Source organism: Coccinella septempunctata, chromosome 5 (genome assembly GCF_907165205.1).
Source record: "Coccinella septempunctata chromosome 5, icCocSept1.1, whole genome shotgun sequence".
NCBI classification, from domain to species: domain Eukaryota; kingdom Metazoa; phylum Arthropoda; class Insecta; order Coleoptera; family Coccinellidae; genus Coccinella; species Coccinella septempunctata.
The window spans coordinates 21,137,752-21,148,083 of record NC_058193.1 but is presented as its reverse complement, the minus strand read 5'-3'; the positions used below and the strand labels follow the sequence as shown (position 1 = coordinate 21,148,083).

The 10,332-nt window shown below is 33.9% G+C and overlaps 1 long non-coding RNA gene across 1 annotated transcript; it reads right to left on the bottom strand.

The window, feature by feature from the left end:
- Positions 1 to 2,004: 2,004 nt before the first annotated feature.
- On the bottom strand, positions 2,005 to 2,502 carry LOC123313855. The gene is made up of 2 exons (XR_006537783.1): positions 2,219 to 2,502; positions 2,005 to 2,161 (listed from the first exon to the last, which is right to left on the bottom strand). It is a non-coding gene; the product is annotated as an uncharacterized LOC123313855 (long non-coding RNA).
- Between the last annotated feature and the right edge of the window lie 7,830 nt (positions 2,503 to 10,332).

The following is a 10,332-nucleotide window of genomic DNA, read 5'->3' as shown; positions in this document are numbered from 1 at the left end:
AAATTGTTCGCTGAAACCTCGTGCCGGTGACTGACCCCAAAATCGCGGTAAATAGTTCCGATAATTGCAGCGTTTTTGTCTCGAAAACGCAGAATGCACTTCGGCAAATTAGGTTCGGCAAGGCACTGGAAGTACGTAATTAGATATCTCTGCGATAGCTCTTTGCGGATACTGCATTAGCAGCGGCGAATATGTGGGCAACTCTCAACTTGGTTTGCTTGTTACGTGTTCGGGATGAAAAAAGATGACGGCTCTACCGTTTTCGATTTAAAAGAATGAATTGTTATTAGATTCTCATGATTGACTGTATAGACTATAGAGTATGGTAGTTTTGGCTGTAGTTCGCGAAACACAGGCTGTATTATTACTAATTGGAAAAATCGCTACAAAAAAATTTCTACTTTTAAGTACCTACAGTATTGTTAGAATTTATATGCATATTGGGGCATTCCTGAATTATTTTCATTTCGCAACACTTATGTGAGGAATTTGATAGTTGTTTCAATGCGATATATAGGAATTCAAATTCTGTGTCTCTGTGTGGAGTTAGAGTCAATTGTAGATATTTTGCCGCTTGTTTTCACTAATTCAGACGTAGTTTTATAGATTTGTGCAAAATAATATATTTTTTGAGTTTTCTTGAATCATGGATATTACGCCAAAAGAAAGGAGAAAATTCATAACACTTCCATGACATTGCTAAAGAGTGTTCAGTCAGTTTGGGAGCCTGTTAACAAAATATTTGAACAAAACAAGAAGACTGGATCAGAAGATATTCAAAAAGGGGAAACTGTGAAAGAAAAACGGAGAAAATTCCTCGGGATGAAGTTCTCATGTTGAGAAATAGGAAACTGAATCCGAGAAAGGCAAGTTATGACCTTCAACAAGATTTGGAAGGCTGGAGTGAAGATTCACTCTACAGTTCGAAGAAGCCTTCAAAAAAAAAGACTAAAAAAATAATACTATAAAGGAAGGCTATAATGAGCTGAGTCAAAAAATATGCTCATTCGACTGAAGAGAACTGGAGAACTGTCATTATTATTAATTGAATTTCCTCAAGTCATCAGCGAAGCATCAATTTCAAATATCAAATAGAGGCCTTATGGTCAAAAACACTTACTTACTGGAGTTAGTGTTAGTTAAAAACAATCAGAAAGGATCGGTTTTTCTGAATAACTCGCAAACGGTCATTTATGTATGAGTTTGATTAATCAAAAGTATACCTTATCAAGAAAAAATTCAGAGAACATAATTTCAACACGTTTTTCCTGAAAAATTATAACAAAAACTAAAAAGCTATACCCTTTATGAATCCGACGAATAGAAGTACCCAGGAAACCACCTTTCGTTTATTAAACATATATAAGTCAACTTATTCCGACGTATAAATACGGTTTCATTAGACCAAAATAAGAAGGACAAATGTCCGCGTGGTAGACGTATAAAATCAATCCTGGATATACGTCTCCTATTCGTATTTTATATACGTCTGATACTCGTATTTCATATACGTCTTTTAGACTACTTAAGTAATTCAGAAATTACGTCGAAAACCAGTCGTCTATAAACGTTCACAACTCATATAGTATAGACTATATTTCATCGACTTCAATGTACCAAAAATAGACGTTTAATAATCGTATTTTGTACTACAATTAAGTATCAGTAATAGACGTCTCTGAACAACGTTAGACCTACTGTTCATGTATACGATATCCGACGATACGATGATCCGAAATTGCATTAATATGTTTTGATCGATGATTTCGAATATAATAAATTAAAAGAACAATAAATGCACTTTCGGATCATCGTTTATATTGTCGAATATCGTATGAATGAACATTAGTCTCATTTGTTGTTAGATATTACTGTTCTGAATATGGTCAATCTTCAACATTTATTATAACAATCTTACCCTCTTCCATACTTATCCTTTTCATAGTTTCGAATAAGACATAACGTAGTGTCAATCGGATTTTAGGAAAACTAAATTTTAAACTATTTAGGTCTCAAACCGATTTATTCAGACAATAATAAAATAGCAGTTTTCAAAATTTAGGTATATACATTGAGCACACCTCTTTAAATAAATATAATGGTCTATTCCTATATTTTTAGATTGCTTCAATCAGATGTACCCACATCAGCACTACGGCCTCTGTAAAATGTTATTTCAGTTAGTTTTAGGAGAAAAAACATGTCGAACAAAACATACCAAATATCTTTTTCATCATATTAGTAGACTTGAAAGTGGAGAGCTCTCTTCAAAATCGGTTATGTCATTTTGTTTTTTAGCAGATGTTTAAACATGTCCATCACTATGTTGAATCAGAATCCATTTCAATCACTCATGACAAAGTACAATTAATTTCCTCCAGACAAAACAAACACAGTAAACACACACAGCTTACGAAACTATTTCAAGATGGACGACAAGGAGAATGAACTACGAACAGCGCATGCCGCATAGCATAACATAGAAACACGGCCGTGACTGCCACATGCGTGTATAGACCATATTAGTGAGGTTAGAATCACTCAATTGGCGGGAGATCCATATTCAAATTTTTTTACATAGGAATCGACTTTAAGATGGAATATCACTAGCTAGAAGTAAATGTTAATATAAAGACAGGCAAAATTGGGTGCCGCAATTATTAGAGGTTGTTTCCAAGTACATTTTACATCACAAAATACTTTTATATGTCCTAAAATCAAAATTGAACACATTATTATACGGAATATATCCGTATGTCGTAGATCATTTCTGCTATACGTCAATCATGAACCGTAACAAAGAAAATGACATGCTACGCTTGCGCGTTAGAATGATGTCAGCTTCAGAGGTTAGAAACGAAATGAAGCTACGACAAACTTCCATGGATCTTGCTGAACAATTTTATATTGGTCCATTATTAAAAAAATATACCATTTTATTACGAAATTTTGTTTTCAGCTTGTTAAGAAAGGATCATAGAACACATTCCAACAGAAATAAATATTAAGAAATTCGCTAAAATATCCAAAAACAGGCGAGAAGTACGCGGCATTTTTAGTCCCATAAGAAATGCATAGGGAATTCAGGGACCAGATCCACGGATGGATCGCGATTCAAATTTCCCGCCTAACCTCACTAATATGGTCTATTGTAACGACAACTAATTGCCTATTGGCCGGTCGGGCCTGCGTAGATCCTCAATCCTCTGCCTACGTAAACATGGCACCAACGTTGCCAAGCTATTAAAAATGTAGTAGATCTTGAACATTCTCATAAATCTGCTAGGCTTGTTTGAATTAGAACTAGTAGATTCAATTATATCAAGTGAATAGTAATTGAAGAGGGCTCATTCAGTTTTCCAGATCACAAGTATAGACAGCAGAATCTTTGATGGTTGAAGCAATCAGTGTATGGACAGGACATTATTTCATTTCATGTGACAACGCTGTGAATTGTCGAATTGGGGATTTTTAATCAAAGATATTATATGTGTAATGTCTTTGCTTTTAATTGGTTGACAACCATCAATCCGAATGAATTAAACTCCATTTGGCGAGGAAACTATAGAAAAATATGCAAATATGCATTTTTTTCGTTCAATGTATATATTTTTTTTTCATTTATTGCACCTATGGTTGTACCCTCTATTCAAGAATATCTAGTATGAATGTTATACATATAAATTATTCCTGCCACGGTTCAACCATTTATATACAGCTATCATTTAAATGGTGATTTTTATGGAAAAAGATTAAGTTCGATGTGAGCTGATTAATTAGCTACCTGGTGAAATCAGTTCAAACAATTAAAGCACATATATAAGCTGAATCGCTTTTTCAACTTCAAAAAACTTGAATGTTTGGAACTATATGTAGGTGTATAAAACTCAGAAACATCGATATGACAATAATGAATAAAGGACCAGTATTTTTTTTTCTCCCTGATAACTAGAAGTAATGTAGTGGGTATCTACATATGGCTTATAATAATAGTCATATTTGAAACCTTTCATATATTTGTCCAGTGTAGACCTCAATGATGAGTGTTAAAAAAATTCGCTAATAGACAGATTGAAAACCTACCATATATCCGTTTAATATACCTAAGTTCATGGAGTAGGAAGGTAGGTTGAAATATACGACTTATATTCGTATAATTTGTGGAACTTTATAGACCTAGTTTATAAATTATGAAAAATTATTAAATCTGCGAAATAAGCGATATATATTGTAGGATGCATATTGTTCCAATCGTAAAAACACAACTGGGAGACAAAATAGATCTCATTATGTATATATGACTTCCACTTATAGACATTTCAAAAACCTATCACATATTCGTTTAATATAGGTGTAGGAAGTACGTCGAAAAGTACAATATATTCGACGTATAATTCGGAGATCTTGTAGACTTCGTTAATAATTGATGATTATGAAGAAGAGTTTAAAATAATTGAAATATATAAAACAAAAATAATCTTCAGTTCTTGAGAAAAATATTGATAAACAAAAAACATATAGTGTGGTATATATAGCTAACGCTAAAAGACGTTTTATAAACCTACTACAGAAAAAATGGTATAATATAGACGTAAAATACTTGTACTGTGATAGACCAAAACGAAAAATATACCATCAGGATGAATATTAGACGTATACTAAACCAAGGTGTGTTTCCTGGGTAGCATGTTTATGTAGATATCATGTCGTAGTACCTCCCAATCATATGCAGAATTTGAAATCACTAGGTTACTCATTTCGGAGGTTATAAAAAAATTTATCATTAACGAGCCCTTTCTAAAGGTTGCAACACCAACAATGGACTATTTCGAGCTTTTGGCCTAAGTCTGGAATGAAATTATTGTCTCTTCAACCCAAAACTCAAAAATGAACAAGCTAAAACCCGTCAATTGATTTTCAGTTGCCCAAATTTTGTGGCAATAAAACTCAGTGTTTTTCTCTGATTTTCAAATGGAAACATACAGGGTGAGTCTTTGACTCGTACAAATATTTTAACAGTAGATTCTTGAGGTCAAGAGAAACACTTTTTTTCTATATGTACCATGTTCCGATTCGGCCCTGATCAAAAGATATAACAATTTTGAGTTTTTATAATGAGCTGGAAAACAAAACTACTTACATAATAACTAGCTAGAGCACTACACATCTGTGGATCTTTTAAACAGAGTTCTATTCAGCCAAGGTACCCAATTTTTCAAATTTCACAGATATTTTTTAATTTTTGAACACTTTCATTTCACAAAACGTTCAAATATTCATTATAGAGCGTCAAACTTAGTTTCAAGTGTTGGGTTGGAATTTTTGGTATTTTTATGGTTCTTAATGCTCATAATACGAATACTGGAAGTCGTGTGTGATATCTTATGTTCGAAAAAATCCTATGAATGAAAAACTATATTCCGAAATTCATTTCATTCGATAAAACCGTTTGAGAGAAACTGAAATTAAACTGTGCCGATTCGGAAAAAATGGTTATGAAAAAAGTGTTTCTTTCTACCTCAAGAATCTACTATTGCAATATTTGTACGAGCCAAAGACTCACCCTGTATACCCTTTGTGGGTTCGTTGGAAATCTCACGGAAAATGAAAGCCCAACAAAAATCGTTCATTTTATATCCTGTCTATCAGAAGTCTCTTGAAAAAAAATTAATAGTTTCAAAACCAATAACTTGAAGTGAAGACGCTGAAACACATTAATTAAGTTTCCACTCCACTAATTTTTTGGGAATATTTTCTTCAATACCTTAGCCGCAGGCAATTCAACTTCTGTTTTTCAAAACAAATATCATGTGGGGGCTCGTTGAAAGATTACTTGGTTGGTTGAGAAACTATTTATATAATTCTTTCAAGAGACTTCTGTCTTTCGATATCCACAAAATGAAAAAAAAGATGATGGTCGAATCCATTTGAGAAACGGAAGTTGTATGAGGTTGTGGCTGAGGGGTTGAAGAAAAACCACCTATTTTATTACCAGAAAATAAGAGTAATTAATCAAATTATACCTATGATGGGTATGTCAGCCTATTCATTTTGAGTTGTTGGTTGAAGAAATATCAATTTCATTTCATATTCATCCTCAATCCTCTATATGCAATCGCGTTTGGAGCTAAAATGGTCCTGCCAAGTGTGCGAAGAGCATGCTTGTGCGAAGTACTGCAGTTGTTCAACGCTTTAAAATCTTTAAAGACGAACATATCTAAATTCAAACTCAAGTTACTCGAAAACGGCAGGTACACTTAGGTACTTTTTTTAGAAAAAAATATAGAGAGTACTCCCTTGATATGTATCAGCAGAAAAATAGGTAGGGTAACTTCCTCTTCAAAAATACCTATTCGCGAATCCAATTACCCAACGGTAATTGGATTCGCGAATAGGTATTTTTGAAGAGGAAGTTACCCTACCTATTTTTCTGCTGATACAACGCGCCCTCAACAGGGCGCTGCGAAATGTAAACAAACTTTGACGTTTGTCAGTACTCTTTTCGAGATTTATTCGGCCTATTAGAGTTTTTCTAGTTAATCAAGATATTTATCGGAATTATCGGAAGTGAATTGATTGATTTAGTTTCGTAAAGAAAAATCAACATTCTTTGGAAATACTTCATTTGAAAGGGATGAATTGTGGAATAAAATCGAGCGATGATATTGGTGATCCACTGCACCTAGACACAAATTCCTATTATTTCACAGATTCTTTCTTGAAGTAAACCTAGGTAATAATGTTGAGGTAGCATATATCTGAGTTTGTGAAGGAGGTAGAAACTAAACATCTTGATAAGTAAGGCATTCAAGTGGAAGTTTTAAAGTTTCTATTTAAAATATTTCAATTCAATGTTATGATATAGGTATTCCTCATACTGAAATCTCAAGAGACATAAATATGATTGAGCTCATGGAACAAATTCAAGATGAGAAAAAGCATTCATTTGGAAGTATGAAAATTATGAAATTGTATTTCTAAATCGTGAATTGGATTTAGTAGAAAACTCCCGCAAAGAAAAATCGTTCAACCTAACTCCTGTCAGTTGAAAGTACTGGTATAAATACCTTTTCCAATATTTTTTCGGAATGAATATTTCTATTCAGAAACCCAGACAATAATCCCAATATAACTTCTCCAAATAATAATTATAATACTTTGTTGGACAACGTGAGACAAGAGAAAACATAAGAAACAAAACTTGTTTTGACTTTGCAGTACTGACAAAGTAGTTTCGGAATTCAGTCGGCAGAGGGCGTCTAAATTCGCCAATAGTGAACCCAGAGAATTGAAGGAATTCGAGCAAATAACGGATCGTGGTACCCTCAAATAATAATCATCAGTTGAATATACAATAATGATGGCCATTTCAGAAGATATTTAAGAAAATCCGATTTTTGTTAGGCCTTTTCTGAGGGTGTGGCACCCTCAATAAGCGATTTCGGACATAAGTTTATCAGAAATAAAGCCCGTATCTTTTGTGTTCTATCATCCCTAAAAATATTGTCTATCCACCCTGTTTATCGTGAAAATTCCATTTTCTTTTGTACTAGAACACCTGTTTACCATAATACAAATGTTGAACCCAAACAATGCCAACACGAATTCCTGCGTTTGAACCATCTCAAACAGAAAACATTCAGGTCTGACATGTAGCCAATCTCGAGACATCGAAAATTCATTCCACACGTTCACTGATTTTCTGCTTGACATCGTCGCCATCGGTCCCTGTATCGATTTGGACCACTACACAAGGTTACTGACCTTTCGCAATGCGTCTCTGAATAAATTGGAAGAATTGCACGGCGCTCCACTTTGAATGATAAATATGATATCTTCGCCTTTCGGGTTGAACCGAACCATTTCGTGCCGCGATCTTTCTAGCATGTCGAATCTGCGTGATGGATGCCTAATATTGATACCGTTCTCATAACTGGACCTCCAGTAATTTTAGGATGAAATTTACGATGTGAGACGGAAGTGCGGTAGATGGCAATCAGGTTTGGTGCGTCAGAAATGAACATTTCGACGCCATAGGCGTCCTCGGAAGAATGGAGGTGTAGGTGAAGGCGCTAGAATGAAACTGAGTTTTATGGAGCCCACACACAACAGTCAGCAAGTGGGCGTTGGACGTGAAACAATAATCATTTGGTCGAAATCTGATCATAAGACACATTATGTTTTGCAGGCAAAGCTGGGCAAAAACATTGCTCTAATCAAAATGAAAATTTAGGTATTTGAAATATTTATAAAATTGAAATATACTATTTGAACTATTTTCATTGATAATACAAAATACCTGTGGAAAATTACGGTCAGGTGTATTCAACCTTATTCAATAAAATAAAAATTATTTTATCTATATAGAGAGAATAAAAAGTGATGAACAAAATACACATTTTTGGTTCACTACTTTCTGAAGAAATGCTTAAACTGGTCAATTTTTTTCGAGTACATTCATTTAGAATTAATCAGTTTGTCATGCGTCCTCTACGAGGGGTGAGGAATAGTTTTTAAATGGCATCCCAGACATTCATCGGGGAGGATGATTTGGTCACTAAGGAGGGTTTGTTAACAACCATTTTTTTATTACTTTACTTATGTATTTCGATGTCGATGACATACACCTCAGAATTCATTGATGTTTTATAGTTGGGGAGCCCACAGTTCTGAATCGGGATTTACTCGAGCGTCGTAGAGACCTAGTGGATTTTGAAGATTAGATAGTAGAAAAAAAGTTTCTATGATGTATGCACTATCAGTGGTGGGGAAAGCGACTGCAGGTTTTCAAAATTGTAAAAAAAACGCGTCAGGTGTACATACTCGAGCGTGTGAGAGATACTATGTGTCTCTGATAATAAATTCATGTTAATCTGACAGTTTGCGTGGTGCGGCTGGCCGTACGGAAGAGTTTAAAATGTTAAAAAAAATTTTAACGTATCACATTTTCAGAGGATATGTTAATTGGACCCAACGGAAGCTACTTCTCAAGAGACTGACAATTCGGATTTGATGCAAGGTCACAGCGGTCCATTGAAAATGTAAAAAAAAATCGTTACTTTTACAGGATGGGCAAATTTCGATGTTTTAGCACTACAGCTTTTGAACCAGAGGAGATAGACAAAATCTGATACCCCATTCTCGTTCTCTTTTTCTGAGAATCTTACAAGAGTAGTAGTCATTTTTGGTCACTTTCTCTTGTTTTCGAATTATAAGCGAAAATTGGAAAAATGGCGATTTCGAAATACATAAATTTTTATCTCCGCTAATACTGATGATAGAGCTCTGAAATTAAAACATTATACAGGCACTTTTTTAAGTAGAATCTAATGGCGTGCATGCCTTTTTGGCAGGTTTTTTAATTACGAAGCTATGACCCAAAGTTATGTTTTTTTAAATAGGAACACTAGATTTCTGTGCAATTTTTTGAAAGCTTAATTTTTACTGATTTCAAAAGTATATAACATCTTATGGTTTGTATCAATAAAAATATTAGAAAATGGTCAAAAAACTTTTTTCTCAATATTTCTATGGTTTCTACTTTTGATGAGAATAGAAAAATGTATCATTTTATGATTACCACAGTCTCCTTCTATTAGTCCTTTCATTTCTATGTTTCTTACTCAATTTATTCAAGATTCAAATTTTGTGAAAATTGTAAAAAGCATAGAAAGAATGACATTGCCGGAAGGAGACTGCTCTTGTTATAGGATAGGCTATTTTTCTGTGCTCGTCAAAAGTTGAAATACTGAGAAAAAAAGGTTTTTGTGGATTTTCTATTATTTATATTGATACAAACCATATGATGTTATATATTTTTGGAATCAGTAAAAACTAAGCTTTCCAAAAATTTTACATTAATCTAGTGTTCCCATCTAAAAAAACATAACTTTTGGTCATAGCATCGTAATTAACAATCCTCTTGAAAAGGAAAAGTTTTAATTTCGGAGCTCTATCATCAGTATTAGCGGAGATATAAATTTCTTTCGAAATCGCCATTTTTCAAATTTTCGCATATAACTCAAAAACAAAAGAAGGTGGCCAAAAATGACTTACTACGATTGTTTGTTTCTCAGAAAGAGAGAACGAGAACGGGGTATCAGATTTTGTCTATCTCCACTGATTTAAAAGCTGTAGTGCTGAAACATCGAAATTTGCCCACCCTGTACATACTCGAGCGTGTCAGATTTTCATACAGATGATTAATCTCGGTGTTGCAGATGTGTTGACCCATTAATCTGACACTAATCAGGAGGGGTTTTCTGAACCTGACGGTTTGAAGATGAGATCAATAAAAAAATTTTGATATCTCCGTTCCTGTTGTACCTACCT